We start from the raw sequence: 14,543 nt of genomic DNA, 5'->3' as shown, positions 1-14,543 counted from the left end.
AACACAACAACCAAAATATAAAACCAGAAGTCATTCACTTTTTAAAAACAGTTTAACATCGCTTGTTGGAGGGATAGTTTATAAATACAAAGATCCTAAAAAGCAAACTCTGATGAAGGAAGTTATAGAATGGGGACCCACGGACATCGGATGAAGAACAGGGTTAAGGGTACATGCTCTGTTTCTCCTCTGTGAACAATATCTCCTACTATCTCCTTATGGTCTATACCCTGCTTAACACACACACACACACACACACACACACACACACACACACACACACACACACACACACACACACACACACACACCCCACAGTCTGTTTACTATTCTTGAAATGGAGAGTAGCCTGACAAGAGTTATCAGTGCTGACATGAAGAAGAAGGGGCCCCAGGATAAAGAGTAAACCCTGGCGCTTTTCTGCATTTTATTTTCTCACTGTACCAAGCCGCCCTGATACAGTGTAAGAAGGCTTACATTTCTCTGCAATTTGAAGTATGTTCTACCAGAAAAACTGACCAACCAAAATAAAAGGGATATTCACTAGAGGTCAGTTACCACTTCTGGATTTGCCGCAAAGGGCCAGTGTCTCCCGAGTGTATCCAAGCTGCCGCAGGCCTGTGTGTGCAGGAGCCCCTCGCCTGCACACCCCTCCACTACCCCCACCCGCAAGCCCTGAGAGAGACACGCGAAGGTGGGCAGCGTGTGTGGCCTAGTAGAGGGAGTTGTTGATGAGAGAGACAGTAGATGATGTCCTTCCCAGGGAAATACCCTTGACAATGAAAGAAAAAGAAAAGAGGCCAAATGATTGTAGGCCTGGGCAGCATTTTAAATCTGAGAGACAAGGAGTTCTTGCTCTCAGGAAGCTAAGTGGATGAGCAGACATTAATCAAATAAGAACCTAAATAAAACGTTAATTATCAGACACCCTGCAGCCTTTGTGCTAATCACCATTTCCTTCCAAAGACTCCATAGATGCATTGAGAAATGATGCTTTTCGAGAGTTTAGCAGCTTTGTTAGTCTCCTTCCTCCTCCTGCATGAACAAGTTTATCTTCATCTACAATTTATTTCACCAGTTTACATTCTTCAAGAGCCGATGTTCCACCTGACCTCAGAGAGCTGCACTAGCCAGCAGAGTTTTGCTATTCTGAACTGATTACCTTGTCGTGCTCTGAAGAGCCCTACTTCAGAAACAGATTACCAACTGGATATTTTAGAACTTAACACACCATTAAAAAAAACCTACAAGTGATCTCATCAAGTGTTGGTGGATGTTTAAAGTGAGACGTTATTAAAGTGGCCATGTGCCTGCCACCAATAGCTCTACACATAATGTCTCTCCTACTGCATAAAAATGGTCCTATTAATTTTTATTTCCAGATTCTTACCCACTGGGAGGATGATCGCTATGAAACATACCTGTATCCTGGACAAAGTAACATTTAACATAGTCTGTGAACCTTGAAGAGGCTGTGTATTCCCCTTCATTTTCATGAAACACTAAATTCTCTAATGACGTTTTTAGCTGCTCCAGAAACCATTTATTTGATTGTTTATTTACCCAAAATGCACTTCAGGAGCATAAAATATCTATGTCAGGGGGAGGAAGAGGGATGGGAAACATCTTCTTTTATAAAGTAATTTCCTAATTCTGCCTGGCATGTTGATTGAGCAGAACTGACTCGTGCGCTGGTCAACCAGAACATACCTCTTTTCCTGTTCAAGTCCCATTCAAGTTCACTGTCTGAGGCTCATTGTTCCTTGACCCCCAGATGACACCTCATGTGGGCCCACAGCTTATCCACTCACTCTTACATGATAATAGCATAATAGCATGATTAATTATTATATTACTATTAATTCTTAGATAATAAGTAAAATCACAAGTAATACAAGGACTCACAGCTATCCACTCATTCCTAGTTAACAAAAAATCCTCTGATCACTGACAATGACAAAAAAAAAATCACAAAAATCGAAATGCCCAGTGTTACTGTGAGAATTCTGAACTGCATTTAAAGTCAAACCTTCTCCCCTCTCAAAGACCAGGGCTCTGCAGCAGGAAGACCTGCAGTAGGGAAGATTCCTCTCTATTTCTTTTTTTTGTGTGTGTGTGTGTTACGTGGGCCTCTCACTGCTGTGACCTCTCCTCTTGTGGAGCACAGGCTCCAGACACGCAGGCTCAGCGGCCATGGCTCACGGGCCCAGCCGCTCCGCGGCATGTGGGATCCTCCCAGACCAGGGCACGAACCCACGTCCCCTGCATTGGCAGGCGGACTCTCAACCACTGTGCCACCAGGGAAGCCCTCTATTTCTTTTTCTGTTTCTCCCACTTCTGCTCTCCCCAACTCACTAGGATGCCCAGCCTCCTGAAAGGTTGTAGAATGGGGGAGGGGGAGGGGACAGCAGCATAAAAGATCTTACTTGACTGACACCAATATCACCTGGGGTGGATCTCCTCTTGCTGTATACCTATCTTAAGCTGATGCTCCCTAAATTGGGTGAATGTTTCAAGCTGACCACCTTTCTTGTGGTGCATTTCTGAGTTCTTCAGAGATCACAGTGGGAACATTAGACTATAATTCTCTTCACGTGTGTAATGCATTTCCCTCTGGCTGGTTGTTTTTCTTTCTTCCTCTCAGCCCCAGGGAATTCCATTGTCCAACCCTGGATGGGGTCACATCACCCCTCTAGTTCATCCTTCTGGGAAGATGCAAAATGCCTCCAGCAGGGCTCTCTCCCACATTGCCTACTTCTGGTCCAAGAAAAAACCACTCACATATCCCTGGACTTTCCCCCTCCCCCTTGGTGGGAAGTGTAGCTAGTTCCTGATACATCACAGTTGTTCTCGCTCTCTCTCCTTGCTGCATCAGGGTAATAGCCACAACATCTCACTTTTACATTCCTGAGACAATAGTCCAGGGGGTTCCTCAAACTCCCAGGACACAACAAGGTTTCCAAGTGGTCTCCTTGAAGCTTCCTGTTCTGGGCCCCATCAAACTCACCACCACCCACCCTGGAACATTTTCCCTTGGTAATATATTAAAGCCATACATTACAGGCTACTGTGGCTCAGGTGATATATTGCTTGGGGGGAAAACACACCCAACTGCCTAAGTTCTCTCTAATATCTAGCATCAGCCTTTTCTATCTTTGAGGTGAGTGTTGGGGTCAGGTTATCACCACTCCCTTTGCCGGTCCTCCATGAGGGTCTAGTACCTCACTGTAGAATGGAGGCATACTTACCACCCATTATCTAGCCTTGGATTGGGAAAAAGAGTTCATTTTATCTGCTTGTTACAGGGGATTCATTTATTCCACACAAAGCAACTTGGCTCTCCTAGATGCTATCAGTGCAGCTACCACACCAAACCTGAGTCCCAGAATGCCTTGCTCCACTGCCTGCTCCCTATTGGTTGAAAGTTGGGAATCACCTGGACCAAAGCAAACAAGATAAAAGGCATAACCCTCCCAGACTTCAGACAATACTACAAAGCTACAGTAACCAAAACAGTGTGGTATTGGCACAAAATCAGACATATGACTCAATGGAACAGAATACAGAGGCCAGAAATAAACCCACACACCTATGGTCAATTAATCTTCGACAAAGGAAGCAAGAATATACAATGGAGAAAAGATAATCTCTTCAGCAAGTGGTGTTGGGAAAGTTAGACAGCCACATGTAAACCACTGAAGTTAAAATACACCAAACACAAAAATAAACTCAAAGTGGCTTAAAGACAAATATAAGACATGACACCATAAAACTCCTAGAAGAGAACAAAGGCAAAACATTCTCTGACATAAATCATACCAATGTTTTCTTAGGTCAGTCTCCCAAGGCAATAGAAATAAAAGCAAAATAAACAAATGGTACCTAATTAAACTTATAAGCTTTTGCACAGCAAAGGAAACCATAAACAAAATGAAAAGACAACTTACAGATTGGGAGAAAATATTTACAAATGATGCAACCAACAAGGGCTTAATTTCCAAAATATACAAAAAGCTCATACAACTCAATAACAAAAAAACAAGCAACCCAATCAAAAAATGGGCAGAAGACCTAAACAGACATTTCTCCAAAGAAGACACACAGATGGACAAGAGGCACATGAAAAGATGCTCAACATCACTAATTATTAGAGAAATGCAAATCAAAACTACAATGAGGTATTACCTCACATGGGTCAGAACGACCATCATTAAAAAGTCTACAAACAATAGATGTTGGAGAGGGTGTGGAGAAAAGGGAACCCTCCTACACTGTTGGTGGCAATGTGAAGTGGTGCAGCCACTGTGGAAAACAGTACGGAGGTTCCTCAAAAATTATAAATAGAGTTGCCATATGACCCAGCAATCCCACTCCTGGGCTTATATCCAGACAAAACTATAATTCAAAAAGATACATGCACCCTCATGTTCATAGTAGCACTATTTACAATAGCCAAGACATGGAACCAACCTAAATGTCCATTGACAGATGAATGGATAAAGAAGATGTGGTAGATATATACAATGGAATACTACTCAGCCATAAAAAAGAATGAAATAATGCCCATTTGCAGCAACATGGATGGACCTAGAGATTATCATACTAAGTGAAGTAAGTCAGAAATAGAAAGACAAATACCATATGATATCTCTTATATGTGGAATCTAAAATATGACATAAATGAACTTATCTATGAAACAGAAACAGACTCATAGACATAGGAAACAGACTCATAGACATAGGGGAACAGACTTATGGTTGCCAAGGGGGAGGGGGGATTGGGAGTTTGGGATTAGCAGATGCAAACTATTATATGTAGGATGGATAAACAACAAGGTCCTACTGTATAGCACAGGGAACAATATTTAATATCCTGTAATAAACCATAATGGAAAAGAATGTATAGAAGAATATATATGTATAACTGAATCACTTTGCCGTACACCAGAAACTAACACAACATTGTAAATCAACTATACTTCAATAAAATAAATTTTCTTTGGGAACAAGATTCACGTTGTTGGTCTTTCTGAAGCAGCCTCCTAAAGATACCCCTGGATTGCCTTGAGAGGCTCACAAACCAAACATTCGCACCAGCAGACCCCATCCACAGGGCTCACCCTTAAAAAAAATATGTAAAGAGGATCTCCCTGCTGCTCCTCTCTTAAGCTTCCTCCAGTTGGTTTAATGACTTTTATTTTGGTAGAACTGCTCTGTATCAATTAAATATGCTGCCAATATCCTGAGCCAATCTTGGCCACTGAGTGCCAATCATTAGAGTTTAACTTTTATGGAAAGAAGACCTCTGAGGCCAGGTGAGCTTTAATTGCACTCTTTTGTTAGTTCAGAGCTTCATGTTATGCCAAGAAAGCATTAGCCTCATACCTTGTTTATACTAGAGAAGAATGAATGGGGGAAAATTGTTCCTTTTCCCCCAATTTCTAAATCACCCTTTTCTTAATAGGCTAAAGCTAACTTCTTATAAAACCTTAACAATGAAACATCATGCTTGAAAGAAAGTCTCGGGTTCTTGGCACTGAGCATTGCCAGCCCTTCACGGTTAGACTTTCTTAGCTAGCTGTTCTTTTCCTTTCTGCAGGAATGCTTTCTGGTTTTTATAGCCAAACTGGATGAGAGAAGCAAAACAGCAAGAGGTATTCATGTAGTCATGTTACATTAAATTTCTCTAACACACTGTTCCATTAGAGTTTCCCTTCTTACTTACAGAATACCATTGTGTATACATTAGGATTTCAGTCCTCCAAAGTAGGCCTGCTCACAAGAAATAGGAGATTAAAGAGCTGATGTCTCTATAGAAAAAGAAATAACATGTCAGTTGTGTTTATTTGTTGGGTTACATGATTTATGCTTTCTCATGTGAAGATGGAGCAGAGAAAAGAGGACACGTGACATTGTTTAGATAATCCCTAAAGAAAGTTGGAGTTCCTCCTTCAGGAAAAGGGTTGCCTTTCATTTAAAATATAAATGGTACTGACAGCTTATGGGGAAGAGAAAGACTTCTTATGTTCTAAGAAATGAATTCAAGATGCACCTAATTTAGTCTCCATAGAAGGAGGATATTTAGCATTCTAAGGGAGAAAGGAAAAAAGGGGAGAAGATTAAGGAAGAATCCCATAAAAACAAGGAATTTAGGGGCCCCTTCATAAACTTTATGTCCAAATAGATATGAAAAGGATCAATGCAATTTGAGTTTAAAGTATACATTTTAAATTCTTTGGTTGCCCAAAACACATTTTAATTCTTTTCCACTTCTCTTCCTTCTAATTAATTCTCTATTCCATGTGGATGATTAAATCAAATAAAACAATAATGCTGGGCAAAAACTTTAGAAAACTCTAACATGAAAAAGAAAGTATGTTATATAAAATAGATAAACAACAAGGACCTACTGTACAGCACATGGAACTATACTTGGTATCTTGTAATAATCAATAATGAAAAAGAATCTGGAAAAGAATATATATATATATATATATATATATATATATATATATATATAAAACTGAATCACTTTGCTGTACACCTGAAACACTGTAAATCAATTATACTTCAATTAAAAAAAAAGAAAATATGTTGATAAAGTTTCTAAATAGATACTCTCTTTTACCTAGTTGTCTTTTCTATTGGAAAAATAGGTGGCAAAGAAGTACAATTCGAGCTCTGCTTTCATAGTCCATGATTTCACAAGGCGCCCAAATGGTGCATATGATTATCATTAATAAGTATCAAAAAACTTTTGTATATTAAAGGACTACGACTTTATGCTAGGTGTTATATTCATTTTTTCTTTAAAATCATCATTGCTGCTTCACAGGAAGTTACACTCCAAAAGAGAAAATCCAGATGTGAATGTGCAGCAAGAAAAAAGAGAACCAACTAAAAACAAAACTGGTTTATTGATTGTGTTTCAGAAGAGAAAAATCACAACACAAATACACACACACATTGATTAGTGTTACTGCAATAAACTTGCAGTAAAAGTGAAGATATAACAATGTACCTTCTAGAAATCTATTAGGGGACAACTTATACCATCTTTAGCACTTGGAGGATGGGAACCACATCTTTTTACCCCAAGTAAGCCCTTTGGTGGATGGTCTGCCTGCCCTAAACCAAAGTCCTCCAATGTGGTCACAGAATGAGGCTATTAATTCATTGCAAATCGTCCCTTTTCTTATTGGGAAGCTTAAAGTCCCTGAAACTTGATGTATGTTCATCTTACAAGCAAGAGCTTTGTTTACAACAATTAATAGCAAGAGGGTCTTGGGTTGATACCAAGAACCAGATTATTACCTCTCAAAAAATTATCCTCCCGAAGGAGAAAGATTCGTATTAAAAGGGGAGGATTTCAAAGTCGCTTTAGAGCTGTGCCTCTGGGTGTTGTTTTTCAGGCATCATAAAGCATTTGTATTCAGCTGCTTTTTGATCCAAGTAAAACACTTCTAAAGATAAGTGAGGTTTGTTTCCTGAGTTAAGGATATCTTTAAGTGACAGACGCAGGACAATAAAAGGCCTTTTTCAGGAGCATATAAACTGGAACAAGGACAAACCAATTTCAAGACTGTTGAGAGACTGAGAAACCTAACAGGACACCTCACATTTAACACATTCTCAGTGGACTTCAGACTTCCTGGCTGTTCCTGAACTATTTCCCGTGAAGCAAGGCATCATATATCACTGTCAAAACACACTCTGGCTGCTACTTTCCACAGCACTCGGACAAGCCCTCAACAACTCAGTATACTGGAGACCAGGGCTTGGAAGAGCAGGCAGTTTTAACTTGTGGGAATGACCTCACCATCGCCCGTTGTGCATATGCATTCATTCACTCGTTCATTCAAGAGACATCTGAGTCCTGCCTCTTCTGGTAATGGTTCCCAATACTGACTAACCATCAGAATCACCTGGCCCTTCCACCCACTGTTGATTTGGTGGGTGTGGAGTGGGGCCTGTGCATCTTGGTTTTTAAACTGTGCAGAGCCAGATTTGGAACCACTCTAGTGTTTTCAGGATATCATTGATGAGAGGAGACTTACTTGCAGAGGGAGATCATCTTTCTTCCCCAAATTCTTGAGCCACCCCTTCATGCCAATAGCCTATTCTGTTCCTTTCTTCTTACTGAGATCCAGGGCCTTTCTAGGTGAGGGTCAGTGGTGGAAAGATTGATGGCAGAGAGGGGAGACAGAAGGAAGGAGAAGGTTAAAAAATGAAGGTCTGGCTACCTCTCACTCACCATTTTACTGCTGCTCCTATTCTGGTTTCTAGTAATGGTAAAGTATTTATAACAGACTAAGCCTCCTGCCAGTAACAATTACAAACTCTGGACAAAATATAAAAACCAGTCATTTGAAGGCACTGAAGAGGAACCAAAAACAGGCAGGAACAAGAGAACATTCATACCTTGAAAGAAGGAAAACACACTTGTTGAGATCCACATTTATCCGGGGTACTTCCCAACGTGTGGAGGATACACTCAAGCAAAGGGGCAGTTTTGCTGGGCTTGGAAGTCAGGACCAGTGTTCAGGGCTCTCAGAAAGGCTGAATATTGGTCAGGGAAAGTCCATAAAGAAGAGAGCCACAGATGGGGGTTGCAATATTTTCATACAAACTCTCAAATCCTTAGCTGACTCCTGACATGTGCTGGGTGAAAATCCAAGGATCCAGTGGAGAGCAACAGCTGGAAGTATGAAAGAGCTGAGTAGAGATGTCAACAGTTGCCTAATACTGGAAAGACAGAGTCCCTCCAATTGAGAGGAGCCCGGTAAACAATTTGAACATTCCACTGAAATCCTAGAAGGGCCATAGCTTAGGAATAAGAACCATATCCAAAGGCTAAGGGCTATGCTTATTAATACTGACCCTATTAAGATTCAGATCTATCCTTATAAACACCTGCCTAAATTACCCAAGACTTACTCAAACCTGAAGGATCTCGTATTCAAAGCCATTTTTTAAGAACATGGGCTAATTCTGCTGCACCAGTCCTTGCAATGCTCACATTGCTAATTAATAAACCTAATGGGAAATGCTACTGATTTAAGACCTCAGAGAAATCAAAAGAATTATGATTCTTAGATTCATCATATTCCTACCCAAATACTACCTTGTTCTCCATTCCCTCTACAAGTAATTATTTTATGGCAGTGGATATATGTGCAGCATTCTTTAGCAACCAGTAGTTAAGAAGAATTGGTTGCTTTCTTGCTTGAGGACTTGAGGGGCTTGAGGACATGTGCAAATACCATGGGGCTTGAGGACTTATGGAATCACCCTCATATTTTTCTCAGTGTCCAAGTAAATTACCTTAATGATTCCATTTTCCCATGAGAATCCACTCTAATACAACAGGTAGATAATTTATTGCTGTGTTCTCCTGATCCGAGTTGTTCACAGGAAGGCTTCAAATATCTCTTAATAAAATTGACTGAAAAAGGACACAAAGCGTCTAGAGAAAAGTTACAATTCTATGTAATTCTGGTCTACATAATTGAAAACTTGTAACTACAAACTAACTATAAAATATGAAACTACTTAATTTTGGTCATGATCTGTCTATAGGCAGACACTCTCTGTCCTCCTCCAAAATAAAAACTATTCCATTATATTCAAGCGCCTAAACTCAAAAACAACTGAGAGGATATTCAGGATTGCCCAAACAAGAGTACTAAAACATGAATCCAGAACCCTTCCTAAGGTAGAAGCTCCCCACAGCAACTCTATACTTTGCATGTCCCTAATTGTGCCAAACCCTTCTAATCGTTCAGGGAAGACAAGGTTGCCTAATAGGTGTGTTAATTTAGTATATGTGCTGCCGAAGCGAGCGCTAGGTGTGTTAATTTAGTAGAGAGGTTCACACCAGAAGTCTGTTGCCTATCTGAACAACTCTTTTGATCTGGAGTCACAACCCACCCTCCCTGCCCACATATGAGGGCAGCAGCATCTAATTGATCAAAGCTTCTGCTCTAGGCTGATGAGCGCTTACTTCTGCACTAACTCTGCATTCCATGTGCTGTGCAATCCCTGATACTTACAGGCAACACTCAGCTTTTCTCTGTCAGCTGCTGTACGGCTTAGGAAATTCTTCACTGTGCACTTCACGTATCGCAGCTTAACGTCATTCACATTTTAATTCCACCACTCACTTCCCCTTCTAGATGAAGAGGAATCCATGACTGTTTAATGATATCTCGGGGATTAAGAATGCCTAAATCCTACTAAATATAAACATCTGCTTACCCTATTACCTAGAAAAATACCCAAGAGAAATTAGTGCATCTGTCCACCAGAATACAATAATATTCATAGCAGCTTTATTCAGAATTAAGAGTAGCAATAGCTCAAGTGTCCGTCAAAAGGAGAATAAATAAATAAATTGTGGAATATATATACAATGGAATGCCACATGACGATAAATATAACAAACTATTGATGAACGCAGAGACATTATACTGCACAAAAGCAGACAAAAGGAAATGACTATCCACTGTATGATTCCACTTACACGAAATTCAAGAACAAGCAAAACTAACTGATGGTGGTAGAAGTCAGAAAGGTGGTTACCTCTGGACAAGAAGGGGTATGTTTTAACTGGGAAGGGGGCACAAAGGAACCTTCTGAAGTGCTAGGAAATGTTCTATTTCCAGCTGGGAGGTAGTTACACAGGTATGTATACACGTGTGAAAATTCACTGAGCTCTTCAGGATGAGCAATTTTCTGTGTAAATTATATACTTCAGGAAAAAGCAAAAACTATATACATAAGAATGCCCAGGTCAAATTTTAGTCAATTCTAATTTAAGTCTGTTTGTAGATGGCTCTTATCTTAGAAAGGATAAAGGCACTTCCTGAGCAGGATACACTGCCACCACTGAACATGCAGCTACCAGCTGCTCCATTTTGCCTAATGTTCAATCTGCCCATGTGAATGAACTGATTTCTCTGACTTGCACTCTGGCAAATGGAGAAATGGTAAACATTAAACAGATATATATGACTTTGGAATTGTTCATAACTTTGGGATGCTAAGGGAAAAAAAGGGGATTTTGGTTTCTTAAGATACCTTAATGAAAATGGTAAAGATATTAATGATTCACTAAAAGCTATTCGATATTGAAAAACACCTGTCAGTTAAGGGAGATACTCATAGACAACACCTTCTTCCAGAAACCAATGAATGCCCTTGCTAACTCACATTCTAACAAGCAGCTTTTATTACCCCAACTATGAGTTCTACCAAATTGACATGTATCCCCACCAAACTTGGAAGGAAAACTGGCTCAATTTAGACTCGCTATAATTGGCTCATAACAGTCAACCCAAACTTCTGAAAAACAATATTGGCAATTACAGGGACATTTTCTCCATAAAGATGGGTTCTGAGAATCTCCTGACAACTGCTCAGGAGTACCACGATCCAACCAGTGGATGCTAATTAAATTTCCCATGATTTTCTACATCAGGAACAAATCAAGTTCCACAGTAGATAAATAATGGAAAAATTTTCAAAATTTGACTAGGAAGTGGTAAAATTACATCTTACCTGTGCTAACATAACCCAGGTAAACCCGAGAGGGTCAAGACAAAATACAGAAACTCCTTCTCAAGGCCCTTTGAACATTTAGTAACCGATTTTATACAACTAGCCAGGTCTCTAGGCTATATTTACTATCAGTAGTCTGTAAGTTTTCAGGATGGAAAAACCCATTCCTTGATGAGAAGCTACAGATGTTACAGTTGTTAGACTTTGTGTTCCTAGCATGGGGAATGCCTACTTTCCTACCCAGTGACTGTGGAATTCATTTCACTGTAACAATCATATAGGAACTCTGCAGGGTTTCTCTCCTAACATAAAAACTGTACTCCCCATGCAGGAAAGGTAGAAAGAATAAATGAGACACTGAAGATAAAACTGTCCCAATCAGGGGTTGGCAAACTACAGCCCATGGGACAAATCTGGCCTACAGACTCTTCATACGGTCCGCAAGCTAAAAAAGTGTTTCTTACGTATTTTAAAATTTTGTTTAAAAAAAAAAAAAGGAGGAGGAAGAGAATATGGAATATGTGACAGAGATTATATTTGGCCTTCAAAGCCGATATAAAATTTACTATCTGGCCCTTCACTGAGAAAATTTGCTGACTCCTAAACTATCAAAAATCCTTAATCTGCCTTAGTCTAATGTTTTGTCAGTATTGTTAACGGCCACATGATCACCTCCTCAGAGCTCATACAGATTGTTTTCCATAGGACATCATTACAGGATGTCCTATGTGATTGGGAAAAATGCCACCAATCACTCTATTTTGTTGCATGCAGATCTAGCTGAATACTGTAAGAAGTCAATCTAGTGTACTGTCTTATGCTCAACATGCACAAGCCACCTTTCCAAAAGACACATCATCCACATCTTTGTATGACTCCTAGCTCAGTGACCAGCTTCACCAGAAAAGATATCAGTGTGTGTTTAATTGCAAAAATGGCCACAAATTCTTCCCATCCCATATGCATGCTTCTTTGTATGTGACTGCAGATCTTTCCATAAGGAGATGGAGACTATTTCTCTATTCTTTGAGTCTGGGCTTGGAAATGACTTGCTTTGGCCAACAAGGCATTAACAACATGACCCAAGCAGAGGTTTGAAAACTGCTCGCACATTGGAGTTTGCCCTCTCTTGCTGCTCTTAGGAACTCTCAACCAATATCATGTGAATGAGCTCAGGCTAGCCTGCTAGATGATGGGCCCAGTTACCTCCGTTGCCCTGCCAACAGCCAGCAACCGCCAGATGTGTGAATGAGACCATCAACTATCAGCGGACTATAATGTGTGCATAAGGCCAGACAACACCATGAGGAGCAGAGCAGAGCAAAGCTATCCCAGCTGTTCCCAGCCAAATTGCTCCACAGAATCATGAATAAATAAATGGTTGTTTTAACCTACCTAGTCTGGGGGTGGTTTGTTTTGCAGAAAATACTAAGTGATATAGATGCAAAAATGCTTTAAATTACTGAAAGGAGCCATTTCAGGTCCTCTTGACAACAGCTACAGAAGTCTACCCAGGGTGTAATATGTCATAATGAAAAGGAACTTCCAACTCAGACCAATGGACGTTCACTCCCATGACAGACTGCAAGTTGAGGCTAACCAAAGAAGCCTCCAGAAGCAGATGGCTTCAAGGCACAAACAGGTTATCGGAGACCTTTCTGATCAAGCAGACAACTTCAGAAGTGCAAATTCCACCCAAGACAATGAAACAAAACTAGAACTTTATTATATCCAATCAAACCTACTGCCTTCCTTGTAAGATTGTTAATATGTCACTATGGACTACTGATTTCCTTCTCTGTGTTTTCTATGACTCTACTTTTCTTCATTTTCCCCTCCCTTTTCTGAAACAAAATATATTACTTCCTCACCTTGTTTCTAAGAATGTTTCCTCATCTACTAACCTGACCTCTTGCTGGGCCTGTTACCCATTTCCAACTCCAGGGGTCACTCAAATCATAGGAATACCTCTGCTTAACACTAGCAAACAGCCCGTCAAGAGTATGATCTGAACATCTCCTTTATACTTACAATGATTATCTCCCAACCCAGACATTCAGGCTGGTTGTTATAATTATATAGAATTACACACAGCCAATATTTTATCCAGAGAGAAAAATCAACCCAATCACCTCTTAAAATAATCTTGAGTGTTTATGGTACTTTCATAACCCATGCAAAGAGGAAATAAAAATACTTACCAAGCTTACCAAGAAATCCCATTAAACTATCCCCATGGTAGAAATACCTCCTCACTTGATACTTATTCCTAATGCAACATCTCGTGAAAAATAGAAAAGAAAAATATATCTTCATTCAGGAAAAGCAGGCTACAAAGTGTCGACTGAAATCCTTACCACTGTTTGTCATAATGATTCAGGGAAAAAGACATACACTTTCAACTCTTTACATATAGATCATATCAATTGTGCAGCGCCAGGCCTGTTCTTTATCTGTGATCTCTATGCATACCAAGAACTATTCCTGGGACTTCTTACCAGTTCCCTTCAAGATTTTAAATCCTGTTCAGTCTCACTATCTGGGTCTCTTCAGAGGTCTCAGAGAAGCGACCTCCCAGAAGTTTAGAGGAGTCTATTGATTTGCTTGAGGGTTTTTACCTAGGTTAGGGGTCCCTGAATTTAAGAGATGTGTCAGTAATTTATCCCTTACTTTGGTTGAAACTATTAAATGAGACCATTCACACTATAATAATCCAGCAAGAGAGGTTTGATTTGTTTGCTTTCCATCACATAGCTTTACAATATTTATTGGCCTCACCAGGGGGACATCTGCACTCTAGCTAATATTTCCGATTGTTTCTAGGTAAACACTTCAGTACAAGAAGAAATAATACCTTTAAAAAGTACAGACACAGGAACTTCCCTGGTGGTCCAGTGGTAAAGAATCCGCCTTCTAATGCAGGAGACACAGGTTCGATCCCTGGTTGGGGAACTAAGATCCCACATGGCCACGGGACAACTAAG

General features: G+C 40.1%; 1 long non-coding RNA gene across 1 annotated transcript in view; it reads right to left on the bottom strand.

The window, feature by feature from the left end:
- LOC117196401 (uncharacterized) overlaps window positions 1-14,049 on the bottom strand; it is a 51,399-nt gene extending 37,350 nt beyond the window's left edge. The window contains exons 1-2 of the long non-coding RNA XR_007475747.1: window positions 8,058-14,049; window positions 5,726-5,810 (exon numbers count right to left, since the gene is read on the bottom strand). This is a non-coding gene — a long non-coding RNA (uncharacterized LOC117196401). The remainder of the gene's footprint in view (window positions 1-5,725; window positions 5,811-8,057) is intronic.
- Window positions 14,050-14,543: the final 494 nt, after the last annotated feature.

This window comes from Orcinus orca, chromosome 2 (genome assembly GCF_937001465.1).
Source record: "Orcinus orca chromosome 2, mOrcOrc1.1, whole genome shotgun sequence".
NCBI lineage: Eukaryota > Metazoa > Chordata > Mammalia > Artiodactyla > Delphinidae > Orcinus > Orcinus orca.
This window is presented reverse-complemented; position numbering and strand designations above follow the sequence as displayed.